At 35.3% G+C, this 14,120-nt stretch overlaps 1 long non-coding RNA gene across 1 annotated transcript; it reads left to right on the forward strand.

The window, feature by feature from the left end:
* The first annotated feature begins 10,614 nt into the window (after positions 1-10,614).
* On the forward strand, positions 10,615-13,510 carry LOC130592002 (uncharacterized). The gene is made up of 2 exons (XR_008970022.1): positions 10,615-12,195; positions 12,796-13,510. It is a non-coding gene; the product is annotated as an uncharacterized LOC130592002 (long non-coding RNA).
* Positions 13,511-14,120: the final 610 nt, after the last annotated feature.

Raw genomic sequence — 14,120 nt, forward strand, 5'->3', positions numbered from 1 at the left:
GATTTAAAGCAGACCCAACGAGCAATTATGATGCGTCAAGAGACTTTCAAATGTTAGATAGAATCATAAATCAAGAAGACAATGCAGAATTATGTGCCCATGTCACAGATAAAGAAATCTACGATGCGGTTTTCCAATTGGACCCAGAAAAGTCCCCGGGCCCAGATGGATACCCACCTCTATTTTTTCAAAAATACTGGGGAATAATAGGAAAATAGGTTATAAGATCTATCAAAGCATTTTTCCACTCTAGCAAATTACTTAAGGAAACAAACCACACCTTTATAGCTTTGATTCCCAAAAACGAAAAATCCATCGGCAACAAACCATTTTAGACCAATAAGCTTATATTCTACAATATACAAAATCATATCGAAAATACTTGTCAACAGACTCAAGCAAGTGTTAGGTAAAATAGTACACCCACTTCAAGGGGCATTTGTTCCAGATCGACTGATCCAAGACAACATACTAATGGCCCATGAAGTATTTCATGAATTTAGAAAAAAAAACAGGAGCTTCTGGTTGGATAGCAATAAAATTGGACATGGAAAAAGCATATGATCGATTGGAATGGGGTTATGTTTTTACCACTCTAGAAACACTAGAGTTTTGTCAACAATGGATAGGTTGGATTATGGAATGCATAACCACAGTATCATTTTCAGTTCTAGTTAACGGTATCCCAACAGAACAATTTTATCCCACTAGAGGATTACGACAAGGGGACCCGCTCTTTCCATACATATTTATTTTATGTGCAGAAATACTAGCGAGACAACTATACTATGAAGGACCAGAAAGAGGTCAAATATTGGGAGTTAGCCCAGGGCATGCTAGAATGTGAATTCCGTTTCTTACATTTGCGGATGACACAATGATATTTGCAAAAGCTAACCACCAAGCTTCTCAAATTATAAAACAAATACTTAACAAATATTGTACTATGTCCGGCCAACTGGTCAATTACCACAAATCGACATTCCAATGCACAAGTAATGTTTGTACACAATTAATTTCAGACTTTCAATCTATCCTTGAAATGGAACATGTCTCCACTTTAGACTCATATTTGGGCTGCCCCATTATAGACAGGAGGGTAAACTCTAATACATTTGGAAAAATAATAACCAACACCAACAACCAATTAGCAAAATGGAAAGCCAACTCCATATCACAAGCGGGCAGAACTACATTAATCAAATCTTGCCTAGCTACAAAACCAAACCATCAAATGCAAAGCTTCGCCTTTCCTAGTAGCATATTAACTAGCCTCGATAAAAGCTGCAGAAACTTTTTCTGGAACCGTGAACCAGAATCCTCAACTCCTAACCTGATTGGGTGGGATAGAATCTGCAAACCTAAATTCCTAGGTGGGTGAGGACTTAGAAAAGCGGAAATAAATAATAAAGCAATGCAAATGAAGCTTCTTTGGCGTATTCTCAAAGAACCAGATAATTTGTGGGTCCAACTAGTAAAGAGGAAGTACCTTAAAACAGCCTCGCTCATCGATTATATCCCACACAATCCGGCTCTTGGCAATGGAAAAACTTAATGAAATTAAGAAACATTTTCACCAAAGGACTACAGTGGAAGTATGAAACGAAAAAACTATCTGTTTTTGGAAAGACAAATGGGTATTTCCCTACCCACTAGTGGATATCACCCCAGCTATAAACAATATACATCAGAAGGTGGAGGAATTTTTCCTCCCAAACAAAATGTGGAATATTCAAGCCTTAAAGGATTGCCTCCCAGACCATATAGTTCTAACAATAAGAAACATCACTATCCCTTCCAACGATATTCAAGACACAATGTTCTGGAGACTTACTCCTAGATGTGAATTCACAACTAAATCCGTCGCTCTTCTGATCCAAGGAATTACCCCAGAAAATATCCAAAAATGTTCCTTCCGATGGATTTGGAAGCTTCATATCCCCCCCCCCCCCAAAATTGGAAATTTTATTTGGAAAATCTGTAATGATGGTCTCCCTACTAAAGAGAGACTATTCTGAAGCCATGTTATCGTTCCCCTCCCTTGTGTGTTCTGCAACCACCACACAGAAACAACAAAACATCTCCTCCTAGAATACCCATTTGCTCAAGATCTGTGTTCGAACATAGCTAGGCACTACCTACCCGTGGCTGATGATAAGGGAGCAGCCAGTTCTAGAAAATGAGATGGTGGATATTATTAACAATCTACGTAGCCAATTCACAATACAAGAACTCCAAAAGCTTATGATCAGGTGGTGGTACATTTCATTTTTTCGTAATAGAATTTGTTTCAAGGACGAAACAATTAATGTTCAACAAGCCTCAATCACGGTCATAAAATATTGTGAAGCTTGGAATAGCAATGTTAGTGATTCAACAGGTGTCGTAGATGCGATAGGCCGTCCTAGGAGCAATCTTCCATCCCCTCAGCCTCGCTCTATTTCTTGGTCCCCTGCCCCTGAAGGATGGGCTAAACTTAACTTTGATGGGTCAAAGGCAGGAACGGAGCATTGCTCTTTTGGATTCATCATCAGAAATCATGTAGAAATCCCAATTTCGATTGGCCAAAAGCCCTCCCTCCTCATTGGTCCATACTTATGGCCAAAACCACGGGTTTCTATATAGGTCTTAAGACTGATATTTCTCTTGGTATCCGAAAACTAGAAGTAGAAGGAGATAATCTTATAGTAATTAATTCCATAAGATGAGAATAGAGAATTTCGTGGGAAATTTCTAATCTTATTGATGATGCAGGGCAGGATGTAAATAAGTTGGAGGCCTTTGCGATCAACCATTGCTACAGGGAAGCTAACCAAGCGGCGGACCTCCTACCGAATTGGGGGAAAAATCGTCAACAACTTTGGTTGTCTTCCGCGGAGCTTCCTCCAGGACTCTCTACAATCATCCGCAAGGATGAGTTAGGTTATCCCACTATGAGGCCGGATGTAACCTAGTTTTTTTTTTTCCTTTTCAAAAAAAAAAAAAACAGAAAATATGCACAAACACAAAAAAAAAAAATCAAAAAATAATACCGGATAAAAGAGAGTGAGAAACGATATATTTAGAGGAACTAATAATACATATCTCAAAGTAAAAAAAAATACATATGAACCCATTAACAAAGAACTTGCGATCTTCTTCTTCCACAACTTTATTTTGCTATGCTTTTCTCCAAGACCCGTTCGTCTTATTGACACATCTCGAGATTTTGAAAATCCAGTAAATGAATCATCTTCCTGAAATACCCAGATGAGCAAAAATAAGCTTGTGCTTCGTTAGCAAATTGAGTAGGGCCCACTTGCTTCGCCTTTTTTATGAAACTTTGGTAGGCCAGACATTGTTGTGATTATGAAGAGTGAATTCTGGAGATAGAAAGTAGATGAGAGTAGGTGTGAGAGAGAAAGGGCGACAATTAGCTAGGGTGGAAAGGAGGGAGAGTGAGAGGAAACGAAGGTGGGGTTGGATTGCAGTAGCAAAAGAACACCATGGTGTTGAACCTGCAAAAATCAAAGATGGAGTTGAGTGGGGAGAAGAGTCGTCGAAGAAGGAAGAGAATGAGGTGTGGAGAGTTGGGTGGGGAGAGAGAAGAACAAAAGGGACTATTAAATTTTTTAGGGTTTAGGGAAATAAGGTGTAGCAGGGTGTGGGAGTTTTAAACTCATAACTCATCAGCGTCGCATGGGAAAACATAAACGATGCATATCGCAATGATGATTTGTGTCGCGTCACATGACCCATCCGACGTAAATCATGGCCCAAAACTGATTTTATTCTTTCAACATTTAATTTGTGTCGTGTGTGTATCAGTATCCGATACATATCATTTTTCTCACACTTGCAGTAGTGGCTGTGTCATATTTGTCGCCTATCCAATGTAAATGACATGTGCCTGACTATTTGTGTCGGCTTCTTAAATGTTTCGATGCATATCCAGAGACACAAATTCGCATTTTTCTACTAGTGGACGGGTAATTGATCATATGCTACTCCCTCTTTTCTATTTGTCCTTAAAAACATTGTTTTTGCAGTCTTTCTCTTACTAGACTTCTATCTTAATTTTGGAATTTCGCTTTTACTTTATGTTAAGGTAATATTTTTTATAGGAATAACTTTCTAAGACATTCAATGTAAAAAGCAGTAAGAACAAAAGTTAACGCAACCAAGGGAATACTCTTATGATCGGAAACATTGATTTTAATATTAACCTTTGGCCGGTTCGCTAAATTTAACCCCACCTTTTGATTACTTACATAATAATCCCAACTTTGGGGGATAGTTTCTCAAAATAATCGAAACTCTTTTTTTTTTTGGATACTACATACAAGTCACAAGTCACAATGTCCCTTCTTCTAAAACAGAGGCGAGGGTGTGAGTAGGACATTGTAATACGTATCTTAAATAACCTACTAAACAAGTCACAAAAAGGTTAAAACTCAATAGAAGAAAACAGACATACAAGCTTAACTCAATCAGAGATAATCAAAAGGTAGACTTAAAATGGGAAGACCGCACAAAGCTTGACTTATTTAAAATAATTTTTTCTTAGCTTGCACTAGGCCCACTTGGATTCCTCATTATTGTCACTTTCATATCATTAAGTGTCGGTTCGAAGTGAATGGTACTTACTTTTATCTGAAAAGTTTCCACCGGTGAAAATTATATATCTTCTTCATTTTAAAGTAAATGAAACATAGGATAAATGCATAGAGATTCAGAGAGAAGAAAAGATAGAGAGACATAAAAAGAGAGATTCGTGTGATGAAAGTTGAGATAGATTCATAGACAGAACTAAGTGCAAATAAAGTAACATTACATTTAGTTCTCTTTCTTTTTCAACTTATTTTCAGTTACTCTCAGCAGTTCTGTTTTAGTTCGGTTTAGTTTTTATTTAGTTCATTACCGTTTCTGGCATTCCAAAAATCAGGGTCTTACTTTTTTTAAAAAAACGACATACAATAATTAGTGTTTCATTTACTATAAAATAGAGAAACTTTTTAAGATTTTTGAACAAGAATAATACAAACTTTTGTTTGTTCTCTCATAATAATACAAACTTTTGATTATTTTATAATAATAAAAACTTTTGATCTAAATTCCTCCAGTAGGGCAGTACCAATTCTTAACTTGTTGTAGGAGGTAACAAGCTGAGGTGGTTCAGATGGATGAGGGTTTGGGGAGGGAGAAATAAGAAATATCATTTTGTAATTTTTTTTTTTGGTAATTAAGATTATGATAAGCCCAAAAAACACACAATACACCTACAAGTTTAAGAGGACTCCTCAAAACCCAGCTCAGCTATTGGACAGGCCCAGAGCACTTACAATGCTTCAAACCAACATCTATCAACATCTCTAACTTTGGGACTCATAATTTGTACAATCCTATGGTTGATAATGAATTTTAGCTCCTTAATGGTGTGATCAATAATGCTAATTACACTTTCCCAATAAGCTCTATTCATATTCTGCCAAATCAAGTAAACCACAGCAGCCATAGTAGCCACACATACCTGCCTCTTGAACTTAGGGCCACTGAAGCGCCCCCTTAACCATCTGCTCATCTGAAGAAGATTCTTCCCATTCCAGGGAATCCCCAGCCACCTCATTACCTCAGTCATACAACTTCTACTAAATTCACAAGCAAAAAAGAGATGATCTCTACTCTCAGGGTGATTCTGACATAGCAGGCAACTGTCAGAATCACTTATATGGAGTTGTTGCATTCTCACTCTGGTTTTCAATCTATTTTGGACAGCAAGCCAGTATATGAACTTGTGTTTAGGAAGACTGTACCTATTCCAGACACAATTGGTCCATTGGTGGGTGATATTAGAATTAGTAATGCTCTGATAATGCTTTTTGATACTGAAATGAATATTTGCCATCCATTGATCACTAGACAGCTTCACACTAAGAACATTCTTAGCTTTACAAATGCTTTTCCAAGTCCAGCTAGCATGAGAGGGAGCTTCATAAGAACCCCAGTTGGCATCCTTTATATAGATGCAATTCACCCATTTCACCCAGAGATTATCCTTCTTCTGGGCAATGTTCCAAGCAAGCTTGCATATGGCCACAATATTCCAACTCATTATATCCCTGAAACCAAGCCCACCAGCTTTTTTGTTTTTGCAAAGATCATTCCAGGCAACAGCTCCAGGTTTGCTATCATTGAATGTGCCAGTCCACAAGAATTTTGTAATTTTTTTGACCTGTTTTACAAGTTACAAGTCAACTTGACCTACTAGAGGAATTTTATGTAAAGTTTGTATTATTAAAAAATAATCAAAAGTTTGTATTATTGCAAGAAAACGGGCAAAAGGTTTGTATTATTGTAGTTAAAAAATCCACTTTTATAAGAATCTATAATTTTCTGACTTTTAGGCCTTGTTTGGTTGTATATAGGAAGCCATACTTCCTAGGAAGTTATTTTTTCCATGTATTTGAAATTCCTAGGAAGTGTAAAATTGTGTTTGGTTGATAATGGGAAGTATAACTTCCTATGGAAAGCTCGACTTACCTAGGGGGACCTAGGTAAGTAACTTCCTCCATTTTGGAGGAAGTAGAACTTCGTAGGAAGTGCAAATTCCCATGGTTTTGCCAACCAAACAATTTCATATACTTCTATTTTTTAGGAATTTGCACTTCCCATGATATATTTTGTCAATCAAACAAGGTCTTACTTTTACTCTTTTAGTAGTGTACACGTGCTTTAATTTGCTTAATGAAAAAGTAGGCGAAGGACCAATAAATGGGCCAGTTATATTGTATATATGAGTAATGAAGAAGAGTAGAAAAAAGACCCAGTGACCCACTGACCAGTGTACAACTTTCTGATCATCGACATGCGGTTAAAATAAAAGGTGAGAATGTGAGATAATATCATATGATTGATAAATCCAGCCAATACTAAAGAAAAGAGAGATAATATATTAATATGGCCCTTCTTGTAATAATGCTTGCCCACCCTGGCTTGTATAGCTGCATGTGGTTTGGGTTTGAAAAGATTATGTTTGCTGTTTTGTTAAGTTACAAATATCTCATTTTATATTAGTGCCATGTGTGACATTCTCTTCTCTATTTCCTCTTCTAGGTAATTTAGTTTAGTTCTTTTTAATGTTATTTAAGGAGAATAATCATGATAAAATCTCTTTCATTGTTCAATATTTGCACATCAAGTGCTTAGTAGCAGGAAAAAAGGTAAGGAGATCCTTATTCCTAACACCTTTATTTGACAAGTTTCAAACCTAAAACCTCTAAGATTTAAGGTAAGAACTTCATCAAGTAAGCTAAGTCTTACTTTAGTTCTATGTGGATGGTTCTTAACGACATAGTCCTATGTATTATTTAATTGACATTTTTTTTTATCATTGAGTCTTTTTAGTATATTTGTGAATGTGGATGGTTCTTAACGAAATAGTCCTATCAAATTAAAGATTCTTTTCATAAACCCTCTAATAATTCAGCTTTATTTATCTTTTATGCTTGTAATCGATGCATTAAGAGGGCCTCTCGAGCGTAGTGTCTCTTAATGTCTTTTTTCTTACCTTTATTAAAGTGAACAATTCCTATAAGGCTATAACTACATTGTCAACTAACCATTGTCTCCTTTGAGAATTTAAGTGCGAGAAATTATATGTGTATGTGGGATGCGGATTTAGTTTCTAACTCTTAAATTGACACCAAATACTCTAAAGTTGAAGAAGAAATTTCTAATGTTATCCAAACCTCGTCAAAATAAATCAATTTTTTAATTTTTTTATTGTACATGGATTACATGAACTAAAACTCCCTAGGGAGAGCACCACGTGGCACAGTTTCTTGTTTTCGCACGCCTTTTAATATATTTGTATAAATTTTGTAATACTTCACAATCATTTTTTTATTAGATAGAAAAAAAAGTCCCTTTTCATCGTATAAACCATAAACATTTAACATGTTACTCCAAAACACATATTTCTGATATCCTCGAAAGTGGATTTAATTAGTAAAATATAAAATTTCAAAAACCTTCTCTCACGAACATCCCCAAAACCTAAAAAAAACCCTATCTTTTTGCGCCGCTTCGAGTCGGCTCGTTGGTGGCTGGCTAAACGCACGCCGCTCACCTAGTTGCTGACGAGCCTGCTCCCACCCCCTACCACGGGGTTGAAGTATTGGGTAAGATGAGAGGTGGTGATTATTTCAATCATGTTCTGGTTAGATCTTCTAGGTTCGAGATTGCAAGGTTGGATCTTCGGATCCGTTGGTTGGGTGAATTTCTTCAATATAATTCACCCAAAGTTCCAATGATGACCTTTGGAGTCATGACGCCTAAAAAATGCATCCTGTGGAAGGCCCTCCATTTTAATTTAGAGCAACTTATGACCTCCACGCATTTTGAGTTTAGTCATGCGAGACTAAACTCTGGTTACCCTTGCAAAAAGGATCATAAGTCACCAAAGAAGGTGGCTTCTTGGTTACTTTCATCAATAGAATTCTACAAAGGTGTTCATGTTCAAGGACCTTGGGATTTGGTGGCTAGTAGACTTTGAAAGCTACTAGCTGAGTTGCAGCAATCTACCTTTGAAAATCGTTTTGGTGTCATCTTTTAACATGTTTCCTCTCATACCAGGTCTGCTTCATCAAGACCTTTATCCCTCGTCCTCTTACCATCGTTCGAGATTAGGTCTGAATATGCAGGGGGGATTATAGCTGGGGCGGGTGGGAGCTTGGCCCCCATAACTGTATAAGATAAAGTTAGTAAATTTCAATTTATGTAACAAAATAAACTATGGCACAGTGCCTTGAAGCAAGGTGTAAAAGGAAGTTTGAGCCTTAAAGGTTGCAAGTTCAAACCTTGCATCAACACATTTGAACTTTTTTGTTTTCCTTTATTTTTTAAATGCTTTTCTTTTTTCTTTTTTTCTTTTCCTTCTTTCTTTTTTACTTCTTTCTTTCTTCTTCTCCTTTATATTTGGCTTATATCATTTTGCCTAATTTAGAAAAATCTTTTCCATTAATTGTACTATACTACTACCTTTTATTCTTCTTCTCTAAAAAACTTTTTTTTTTATTTAACTATAATAGTACTTCTTATTTCTTCAAACTCATTCCTAACAATCATAAAATATAAGTTTATCTCTTTTATTTTACTTAAGCAATTTGGTAATTTATTGAGTTTTTTTTTTATTGGAGTAATTTATTTAGTTGCTAATGAACTATACCTTCAATTTCTTAAAAAAATACTCAATTTCTTGAATATTTCATAATGGTCAAACAAATAAATTGAAACAATTTTTTAAAATTGCACCTTTGAGATTTTGATTTATTACATTAGCTACGAGCTCTTTGTAGCCATTAATAATAGTATATAAATATTTTGGTGTGTATTAGTGTTTTCATTCATCATTTAAAATTATATACTAAAACTTTTATTTTATCAACTCAGCCCCTGTTAAATAGTTAGTTAAGATCCACCACTGTGAATATGTAATAGTTTGTTTTTATTTCGTAGCGTATGTAAGAGCAAATGAAGCTCATCTAATATCATTTTCCTTTGTTTTCTGTTTGATTGTATTAGTATTTGGCTCTACCGATTTTAATTAATGCAAGTTTTTTCCATTATCAAAGAAAAAAAAAACGAGAGTGGATTCAAAAAGTAAGAATCCACTCGTGTTGGAGCCCCTTAATTGTATCATCCCCTGGGAGCTAGTTCATCAAGCTCTTATATGATAATTAGATGACATGACATAGGTGTATATTGCAAGACAATTAAGGGGGCAAATAATTCAAGTGATAACTAGATGACATGACATGTCGGTGTATATCTATACTTGGAATCAGAAATATTTGTACAAGTGAGTGACCAATGCGCTATAATTCTTTCTTTCCAGAGCAGCAAAATTCCAAAGTATTTGGGTTCTAGAATTGGGTGCAAGAACCTGCAGACATGAACAAAGTCGAAACACATGGAATTTTACATTCATTGCTAGCTAATGTACATCAAAACATCTACAAGAATTTTGAGAAATTATTCATCATGTCCATGCTTGATGCTTTGGCATTTTACATTCATTGCTGATTTGATGTCTACATCTGACATGTTATCCAAACAAAGATGTCTCTTTTTCCATGCTTCATGTTCATGATTAACTCCCACTCGTTTTTGTTAATTACTCAATGATATGGCCATATGTGCACATTAATCATCTTTTACAATTCATAAACTACTCCATTATATAGTTTAATGCCTTTTTCTTCTCCATAAATTGATAGTTGATTATAAATATATTTAACTTTATGCGTACTTTCAAAATACTTTGACATTTGAAATTATATATTCATAAATTGTTGACGTTATAAGCTCTTTCGAGGAAAGTACAATGACTCCAAAATAATAAAAATGAGATCAATCACATAGTATAGTAAAAAGGATATTAGATATTAATCAAGAAAATTCTCCATATAGTAGTAGAAAGATCATGTAATTATAATATCTTGAGTAATCTAGGAAAATATCCATGAAAATATCTATGTTAGAAAAATCTAGATATCTTTCTAGAATGATGTATAATAATGTCTAGCCTAGGGAAAATCCTAGAAAAGTCTTAAGAAAAATCTAGATGTAAAAATCTTAGAAAATGCACAAGTTTTCTTACCACACCTATAAATAGGTGATGGTGTAAGCCTTGAGGATGTATGAAAAAAAAATCACAAGTTAATGAAAAAGTCTACCATTTCCCACAAACAATCTCTTCCTTTACCATCAAACAACAACACTCTTTGATCAAAAACATCTCTTAAGCATAAAAGTTCACTACTACTTCCAGTGGCGGATCTAGGAATTGAACCACGTGGGTTCGGAATAATTTTAATATTTTTTTTTTATTTTTTTGTTTTTGAATTTTTTATAGCATTGAAGGACGAGGAAAAAAAATAAACTTTCAACAATTGTACTTAGCAAGGCTTTATTCTTGATTACATCATCACAAAAAAAATATGATAATTAATTTCTTGTAGTAATGAAAGACTATCAATTTTTTAACAAGCTATAGAGTTATAAAAACTACAAATCGAGTATTAACTATTAAGACTTTTTTCATTGAATTAACTTATCATGTTATACACTTATATGTATAACAAAATATGAAACTTTAACAACTAGCTAGCACAAACATGACGTAGACAAAAAAAATAATGTAAATTAACCAAATTCATTAGTTTTTACAATATTTGTACTTGCTGGGCGGGAGAAATTTATAGATAAAAAAAAAGAGTTTAAAAAATTAAAGGAGCATGAAGAAAAAGGAAAAAAAAAACAAGGATATAATGCAATAAGCCAAGAAGGGGATGAAAAAAAACCAAAGAAATAATGCAGTAAGTCTAAAGGGAATAAGTAAGTCTAAAGAGAATAAGGAAGGATCAAAAAAGGGGAAAAAAAAACAAATAATGCAGTAAGCCTAAAGGGAGTAAGTACTAAGGGAGGATAGAAAAAGAAAAAAAAAACAAAACAAACCACTTTACTGAGATTCGAACCTCAAACCAGGAGAACAAATAAGATTGTACTTCACTACCTTTACCGCTGAGCCACCGGGCATTTAAGCGATATAAATTCGCTGTGTTTTATATATATATTATCGTTTTCTTTGCCCAGTTTTCGTGTTTTTGTCCCGGATCCACGTGGGTTCAGTTGAACCCACTGAACCCACGCTGGATCCGCCCCTGACTACTTCCGCTCAAGTTTCCTACATTTGGTATCAAGAGCCACTATAATCCAAAGCCTTCAATAATTAAACACATTCATCCCTCAACTTCAAACCCCACATATTCAACTTTTTTAAAAAAACAAAATCAAACCACATAAATTAAAATGACTTCCTCAAACACATTTAACTACCCCTAGGTAAATTGGATACCCACATTTAAAGGTGAAAAATATCAACAATGGTCTATCTAAATGAAATCCATATTTATCTCACAAGATTTATGGGAATTACTGCAAAATGGTTATGAACAACCAAATGATTTGATCCAAGAAGCTACTTGAGATGAAGCACGCCACAAGCAATATAAACAAAATCGGATAAGGGATAATTATGCCCTATCCTTGATCTATCGGGGAATAGACGAAACTATTCTCCCTACCATCATGGCTGCTACAACGGACAAGGAGGCTTGGAGTATCCTGGAGACAAAATATAGGGGGTCCGAGAAGGTAATACTCTTTAAACTCCAATCTTTATGGAGAGACTTTAATAATCTATTAATGACGGAAAATGAAACAATTCAAGAGTTTTTTAGTCGGGTAACAAATATCATAAATCAAATTCGAACTAATGGAGATAAAATTGAAGATGTCCAAGTAATCCGAAAAATATTAAGAAGTCTCCCCACAAATTATGATCACATAGTGGCTGTCATAGAGGAGTCTAATAAAGATTTATCTAAATTAAGTTTAACTGAATTAATGGGCTCCCTTCTAGTACATGAAGATAGAATGCGAAGATTTACAGAGCAGCCACTAGAACAAGCATTTCAAGCTAAAGTAAAATTCTCTAATAATGGAGAAAATAAAAATAAAAATGGCTACGGTAAAAATTTTCAAAAAGGATGAACATCATATAACCGTGGTCGGGGTAGAGGAAGTTATAAAAATCAAGGAACTCGAGATAATGATATGTCACATTTATATATAGTTTTTAGATGCATTTTGATTGCATTTAGAACTCCTTTTAGAGCATTTAGGTGTATAATGGAATGAATTACGTAAGTTGTGCTCTACTACTCCCCGTTTGCGTGTTTTGATCATTTTCAGGTTACTTTGATGCAAATTGATTATGATTACCTAATATCAAGCCTATTAATCATTGAAGATGAAGATATCTTGCACAAGGATCACAATGCATCATTTCGGGACAATTTCGAGTTAGAATGAAGCAAAGAGTTGGTGAAAGAAGTGTCAAAACTGACACTTGTTCACTATTTTGGCCATAACTTTTGATATACAATTGATAATTAAGAAATTCCAGTTGGATTGGAAACTAGACTTCAAGGGCTTTCCAATGATAGGTCATACATCCCAATATGACATCTGGTTTGAGAGATACAGCCTTCACAAGTTGATGCAAAATCACTGTTTCTCCGCCCGGTCGACCGGGCGGTTTTACCCGACCGGGCGAAATTAATTTTTCACCAAAATGCAAGGAATGTTAGCCCGGTCAACCGGGCGAGAAAAGATCCAAAATCGCTTGCGCGCCCGACCGGGCGGGTTCGCCCGGTAGACCGGGCGGATTTGCTTTTTTGCCGTAGAAGTTGAATGACCGTCGCCCGACCGGGCGGTTTCTCGGGACGCGTTTTTTCGGGTTTTTTAGCCGGTTTTGTAAGAAGTATAAATAGGTTTTTTTATATTTCCGAAAGGACCATCTCATTTTCTACGTTTTTAGGGCCAAACACTTAGTTTATTCTCTGATCTCTACTTTTGTTGAACTTTTACATTGGAAGATTATAAAGATCGTCGATTTCCTTTTTCATTGTTCATCAATCATTCGGTATTCTTCTTTACTTTCTTTAATTTAATGAATTCTTTTACTTTGATCATGTTTATTGAATTCTTTATTATAATGAGTGAGTAGTCTATTTCTAGGGTTTAGAGAGGGAAGCCATGTTTATACCTTTTTTATTGTGGTTTGATGTTCTTCAATAATTGGGTTGAATTAGAATAATTCCTGTTGATTTGTTATACTTGTTTAATTCATGTAATTGCGCAATATCATGAGTTATGTTTAGCTAATAAGAATTAGAATCGAAAGATCGTATTCATTAGAGGCTTCACTAGTAGAAAAACGACGATTTGCGTCCCCTGATTTGCGTCGCACTGAAACGGAAATGACGCAAAAACCTATTTGCGTCGCACATGAAGTAGAGTGCGACGCACATCATGTGTAAACGAGCACCAGGATAAGCTATCTGCGTCGCATCGACCAAAGGTGCGTTGCAAAAGCTTAATGTGCGTCGGACCACGTGGCCAATACGACGCAAATGATTTTCACTATCTGCGTCGCATCGTAGTTGTGTGCGTTGCAAAAGACCAAATTGCGTCGGACCTCATGGCCCATCCGACGCAGATTTGCGGCCCATCCA

Source organism: Beta vulgaris, chromosome 6 (genome assembly GCF_026745355.1).
Source record: "Beta vulgaris subsp. vulgaris cultivar EL10 chromosome 6, EL10.2, whole genome shotgun sequence".
In the NCBI taxonomy this organism is placed as follows: Eukaryota; Viridiplantae; Streptophyta; class Magnoliopsida; order Caryophyllales; family Amaranthaceae; genus Beta; species Beta vulgaris.